We start from the raw sequence: 6,659 nt of genomic DNA, 5'->3' as shown, positions 1-6,659 counted from the left end.
GGGTGGGAAGGGGATTCCAGCAAGAATTTGTGACTCTTCTTGGCTTATTTAGACAATAAACTATAAGTGCTTTATCTTAAAGACTTAGATTAGGAGACAGAATTTACAAGTGTTGGTGAAAAGAAGGATAATTTAGATAAATTTGCCACATTTTATTGGCCCCTGTAGTTGACATCAATATTTCTCATTTTGAACTTTTATTAAAGAGCAGTTGCAAACACTAAAATTGGCCTTTATCCCAACCTTCATCCTTAAGTGGCTTTTTTTTCTAGAATGATTACTTTGGACTCAAACAATTTTATGATGGCATTAATAGAGTCTGCCAAATTGCCAAGCTTCCAGATTTATACAACCACAGAAATAATTTGATTATTTAGTAATTTAATGCCTTAATTAAGCATTTAATAATTTTATTCTTATTGATATCTCCAAAGTTCTTGACCCAAACAGTTCTCAGAGATACTGCTCTTGAAAGAAATGATGAACATGGGAGTTGAAGTGATAACCCCCTTATTCTCTGATGTTTTATCTTACCTTCCACTACAGAGCGGTAGCTTGGATAGCTACCTGAGCCTTAGTCAAGTCACCTAATTACTTTGTGCCTCCGTTTTCTTACCTGCAAAATTTGAGTTACCAACACTCATCTCACAAGATTGTTACCAGGATTAACTGCAATATGATATGTAATGTGCATAGCACAGTTCTCATAGGCACTTAGTAATTGATAGATTCCTTTTAATTGCTCTTAATATAAAAGTGTTCTTCATAGGTCTCATCTTTGCTGTTTCCTCTCCTTACACCAATAGTTCTTCACTCTTTTTGGGGTCTTATCCTCCTTTCAGAATCTGACATAAGTAATGATCTCTCTTACCAGAAGAATGCACATGTTTATTAAACTTTACCTGCAGTTTTGGAACTTTATAGACCCCCACCCTGAAGCGCATCTGAACCAGGTTAAGGATCTTTGCAGAACATCTTCTTGGCAGACTATCCAGTTTCCTGGCATCGTTGTCATCTCAGTGTAGATGGCTCCTAAACCTGGTTCTCTGCCTTGTGAACCTGTTGGACATATTTATCAGGGTATCTTTATGTAATAGAGACTTAATAAGGGAATGGAGGGACAAATCATATTTTAATTATTGATATTATAGACTAAATAAATTTTATGACAGTGTGTGGCTAGACTTAGAGAGCTGTGCTCACTGTAAACTACAGCTAATAAAGCTAAGCGAGGTTGGATATTAAGGCACAACTGTCTAATTTCCTGTGGTATCCATTGAAGCTTACTTGTAAACTTGTGAAAAGGGTTTTGGTCTCATATTCCAGCTGGGAAATTAGTTTCCAAGAAACCACCAAATGTGGTAACTTCTTTCAGATTACGGGTTATAACCAAAATGTTCATTGTTTCACTTTGTTAGTGTTGTCATGGCTTGTGTGTGTTATTAGAACTTTGTGCCTTCATCTCTTCCACTCTTCCTTTCCACAGTTTTAGTTAGGACTCTAATAGTTGCAGAGACAGAAACCCAGTTTACAGGGGAGAAAGAGTTATTGGCTCAAGTAACTGAATAATCCTAATTTCCGATTTAGCAGAGATTAGGGGCTCAAATGACTGTCAGGGGCTCTTAGTTTTATTTCTTAGTTCTCAACTCTGTTTTTCTTTGCCTCTTTGCCTTCTAACACAGGTAGCTTTCTTCAAGTAGTCAGGGAAGATGGCTGCAAGTACCTCCAGTTTACATTGGTTTTATATTTGCCAACTAAGAGAAAGAGAGGTAATCTTCCTCCTAGCATCAGAAAAAAAAAAATTCTGAGGAAGACTGGACTTGATTGCTTACCTATATAAGTGATTCTCAAACTGTGGTCCCTGGACCAGTAACATCAGCATCATCTGGGAACTTGTTAGCAACGTAAATTCTGATGCCTCTTCCCTGACCTAATGAATCAAACTTTTGGGGTAGGACCCAGCAATCTGTACCTTAACAAGCCTTCCGGATGATTCTGATGTATGCTAAAGCTTGAGAACCACTGATCGATATCATTGGTGTTCACAGCTGTCTGAAACAGAAGAGAGAAGGAATTTTCGCCATTGAAATAGTGGTTTTATTATGGTCCCTAACAAGCACAACTGGAAATTTATTTTTAAATTTAAATTTCTGCAAGATTATTATCTTTGTCGTTCATTTCAAGCACTTCAGTTCTCTTTAGGGAGATGAGTTTCTCTAATTTTTTAATGACACTGTCATCAGGAAAAAAGGAAAGCAAAGTAGCATTTTTTGGTGCCGTCTATATACCACTCAAGCCAAATATGTTTATACTTGGTGCTTTAATCCTTCACACAATGCTATAAAATTGGTCATAATATTGTGTCCCTATTGTTGCTGAAAGAGGTTTTAAAAGTTGCCTAAGGTAGTGTATCTGATATGCAGAAAAGTCAAATTTGAATGTAGACATTCCACAAGCATTTTTTACAGGGCCTACTGTGCGCTGGGACCTGTTGTAAGTATTGAGGACAATAATGATTAAGATCTAGCTTTTGTCCACAAGGAACTCAGTCTTATAAGGAAGACAGGCAGTACCGAGTAATGACTCTTAATACAAAGCTATCCAAAGAGCGTTTTGGGGAACAGTGGAGGGAGCATCTGACTGTGCTTTGGAGGATTGGGGAAGGCTTCAAAGAAGGATATGATCTTTGATGTTTAAATAGATAACATTTAAAAAATTCCTTTGATAAACAACAATCTCATTCTGCTTTCATGTTTAATGAAATTTCAAAATAAATTAATTACGATTTCTAAAAGCAAATCAAAGCAATGATAACTTTAGAATGTTTTTTTTCAAACATTTGCCCTCTATCCCAATATTCTAATGTGTTCTCAAAGGAGGGCTTGTTTTAGCGCTTCATAATTTAAAAGCTCCATTGTATGTGGTTTAGATGTATCATAATTTATTCAGCCAGTTTTCATTTTCTTATATTTAAGTTTACAGTTTTTTTTCTAGTATAAATGGTACTACAGTGAACATTTTTAAAATTCATCTTTGTATATTTGTGTTATGCCCTTAGTATAGTTCTGAGAAATAGAAATGCTGGACCAATGTTTTTATTATGGATTTATATTTCTTCCTTTGGCATCTGTCATTTTTTTTGTCCTTTGTTTTTAAAATGCTCTTTACATATTATGTCTTCATAACACGGATTATACGGATTTTTGTTACATTTGTTTTCATTTTTGTTGATAAGTAGACAAAACATAGGTTAATTTTCGGTGGTCTTTTGGCATGTAATCCTGTAAAGTATCACATGTAAAAAGTAAGGTGATAAACATTACTAGTTTGTCTCTGACAATATAGTTTAAGGTAGTGTTTTGGAGAGGAAAGAATACCAGTGGAAAGAATATCAGGATATATATATCTATATAGATATCTACATCGATATATAGATATATAGATATATATCTACATAGATGTCTATGTATACACACACACACACACACACACACACACACACACACACATATCATGATCCTGTTTTAAGCAGTGACTATTTAATCATATGATTTTAAAGTTGTTTTCATCATGTACATATTTCCCTACCCATGACATAAGAATAGTACTAACTATATGCTGTCACCCACCTTATTAAGTAAAAAGAGAAGATATGTATAAAATGGAGGCCAGAGACATTATATGACTTATTTAAAGTCATATACTTTGAAAGTGGCAGTCAGGTTTTTAGCACAGGTCTTCTGACTTAAAGTTCCATATGCTATTGCAGTTTTTCAGCCCTATTGGAGATATGATGTAGAGAGCAAAAAGATCAAAAGAACTGTAGAACAAAAAGTAAATATGTGACACCAAACACTGTGTCAGTTTTTGCCATCATATCGTAGTCTTAAAAACAACAATAACAAAAAACATGGGATAGGGAATTTCACTCCCTATCCCAAACAAGTTAATAGCAGAGATTAGGGTGGAATTTTAAATGTATGAAAGAATGGATTCTGAGATGGATAGGAGAATACTGATAATAAAAGAGAAAATTATAGAAATGATAATATAGAGCTAGAACTGTTTTCATAGATAATACTAGGATATTGGAGGATACAAGCAGAAATGGAAATATTAGAGAATAGAAATAATGTTAGTTCAGTGGCTTTTTGTCTCTAAGCAAGCTTTTTTCATCCTTAATATAGAGTTTTCTTATGGTGATTTTTTTTTTTTTTTTTTGGTGAGGCAACCCTTGGTTGACCTCATAGATTGCAAGGACCTTGTCAGTTTACAATCTCTTATTTATTTATTTATTATTTTTTACGCCTATAGCACCTGTCCTTCTTAAGTGGTCTCCCATACAAGTACTAACCAGGCCTGACCCTGCTTAGCTTCTGAGATCAGATGGGATCGGGCTTGTTCAGGGTGGCATGGCTGTAGATGGATAGAGCTGACTTTAGACACACATACACACACCCCACCCAGAGTTTTAAGTCTTATTAATGGGCTATTATTAGCTTACTAGAGTGATTCCAGAATGATTCCAGGGTTCACAAAGGTATCCTAGTCATCTTGGGGACTTTTCAGACACAGCTAAATTCCGGAAATTAAGTTAGAGTCGAATGAATGGATATATGTTAGATGGGCCATGTAGCAAATTAGCTACTTTGTTATCTTCAATTGCTTTATGTATAAATGAAAAAAACCCTCATATCTTTTGATGGTTTTGTTGGTCTTGAAAATGGTCTCTATCTCAATTGCTTACTACATTCAGCTGACTTTATGACATTTTGTCAAGGAATAAGTACATTCAAAAACAGAATATAATGTAAGATGAGAACTTATTACTTGGTCACAGTGATGGGAATTCTTTTTTCTATATAGATAGCCATTGTCTATTCTGACATTCAGATACAAATTTTTTACTCATCTAAATTTGATTTTATCTACTTTTAACTTCTGGCAGTAGCAAAGAGAGTGGCTAGCTTCTTGGATGAGAGAAACCCTCCCCCCGCCCGCCTTTTTTTTTAAGAAAATAAAGTATTGGAGGGAATTTCTTTCAGTTATTAAGGTGAACATGAATGAGTTTCTGGCTTTTTTCTGGAATTTATATTATATTTGGAATTTTAAAAATTTTTAAATATTTTGCTTCTGTGCAGTATAGTAAAGCAAATGTCAGCTTATTTTATAGCAATATGAATATTGGTTACAGTGAATTATTTTTTCATGTAATTTGTTCCTAGTGAGTTTAAGTATGTTTTATAACCACATAAACTAGTGGTCTGGCTTGTAAGATGTAACATTTTTCTTCCAGGATTTGTGAAAATTCTTGGAATTTTGTGGAAAACAAATTCAGTAAATATAGTTGTTTCACTCTTTTATTTGAACCACTATTCTTAGTAGGGGATATTAATCTTGCCCTTGAAGGAACTTTTGATCTGATGTAAAATAAATTAACTGATTGAATGTGTACCTGTCAAGTTTCTTCTTTAATATTTGATTTACAAATTATTAAAATGTAAAACTGAATTCTCAGACCCACAATAGAGAGACAATACTGATATTTTAAAGAAATAAGAATAACTTAATTATGTATATCATTTATTCTAATAAATTTTACCAAATTTGCTTTCTGCCATAATAATCATTAAAAGTTTTAAGTTATATCTGACTTAAAAAAAAAAATTTCCTCACAAGGAAGTTATATCTTACAAGGAAGAGGTTTTCCAGAATTTTTGTTTTAATGGTAAGGTTTCTTCTATTAGAATTCTTACTAACAAAACATCTGATAGATTGAATGTCTTTTATTACCTTTTTTAAACTATATAATCTCAATGATTAGAATTGGGCTGAGCACATATCAGAGTTCCAACAAAATCTTTGTGGGTCACTAGATGCTGACGACCTTTAAAATCTTTAGATTTCACTATATAGAACAAATTTTGAGTTGGAATTTTCTTTATTTCTGTTTCGTTTTTTCTGTCAGTTTCCTGGTAGTATTCAGTTAAGGCTCAGGGATTTTCTTCTAGAGATCAAGCAGCCTGTTCTTCCCTTAGGAGAGTTATTCAAAGTCTTCTTTTATTTCGTGGTATGTGCTTACCAGGCAGAGTAGCCACTGTATTCTAGTAAGAAAATCTATTGCCAAAACACCCACTAGAGCAGAAAACTGACCTACTTAATGCTGACAAGTTAAAAAAAAAATTCTGTGGGATTGTACTAGCATTGGATCAAATACTTCCTTCTCTTGGGATGGGGATAGAGAAGAGGATAAGGGAGGATAGTGAACTGCTACAGGGGGAGTGAGTAATACAGTAAATGAATATTTAATTACCTGAAATGATTTGATTAAAAGCTGTTCATTTGGTACAATTTGAAGGCCTCTAAAATTCAGCAGTTCTTAAATCACTTTCAACTTAAAAAAAAAGGCATAGGAAATTTCTAAGGCTTTCATGCTAATAATCTACAAAAGCCCTTTAGATAAGATTTTTAGCTAGTATTTCATGAATAATTGTTTTTTTTTTTTGCAGAATATGGTAAATTTATTTTAAAATTTTTTCCAGTTTATTTTATCAGTATAGTACATCTTAGAATTTATAAATATTGAAATGAAGAATGTTTGGAATATTTATTTGTAGCAAGTGACTATAGGCCTTAACTATCAAACTCTTCGTTCCCAC

At 33.6% G+C, this 6,659-nt stretch overlaps 1 protein-coding gene and 1 pseudogene across 13 annotated transcripts in view; one reads left to right on the top strand and one right to left on the bottom strand.

The window, feature by feature from the left end:
- Positions 1-6,659, top strand: part of NUMB (NUMB, endocytic adaptor protein) — a 128,026-nt gene that overhangs the window by 44,276 nt on the left and 77,091 nt on the right. The window lies entirely within an intron of this gene.
- LOC112473802 lies at positions 4,306-4,424 on the bottom strand (annotated as a pseudogene).

This window comes from Pteropus alecto, unplaced genomic scaffold (genome assembly GCF_000325575.1).
Source record: "Pteropus alecto unplaced genomic scaffold, ASM32557v1 scaffold8, whole genome shotgun sequence".
Classification (NCBI taxonomy): Eukaryota; Metazoa; Chordata; class Mammalia; order Chiroptera; family Pteropodidae; genus Pteropus; species Pteropus alecto.
The sequence above is the reverse complement of the archived record's forward strand: the minus strand, read 5'-3'. Positions and strand labels throughout refer to the sequence as shown.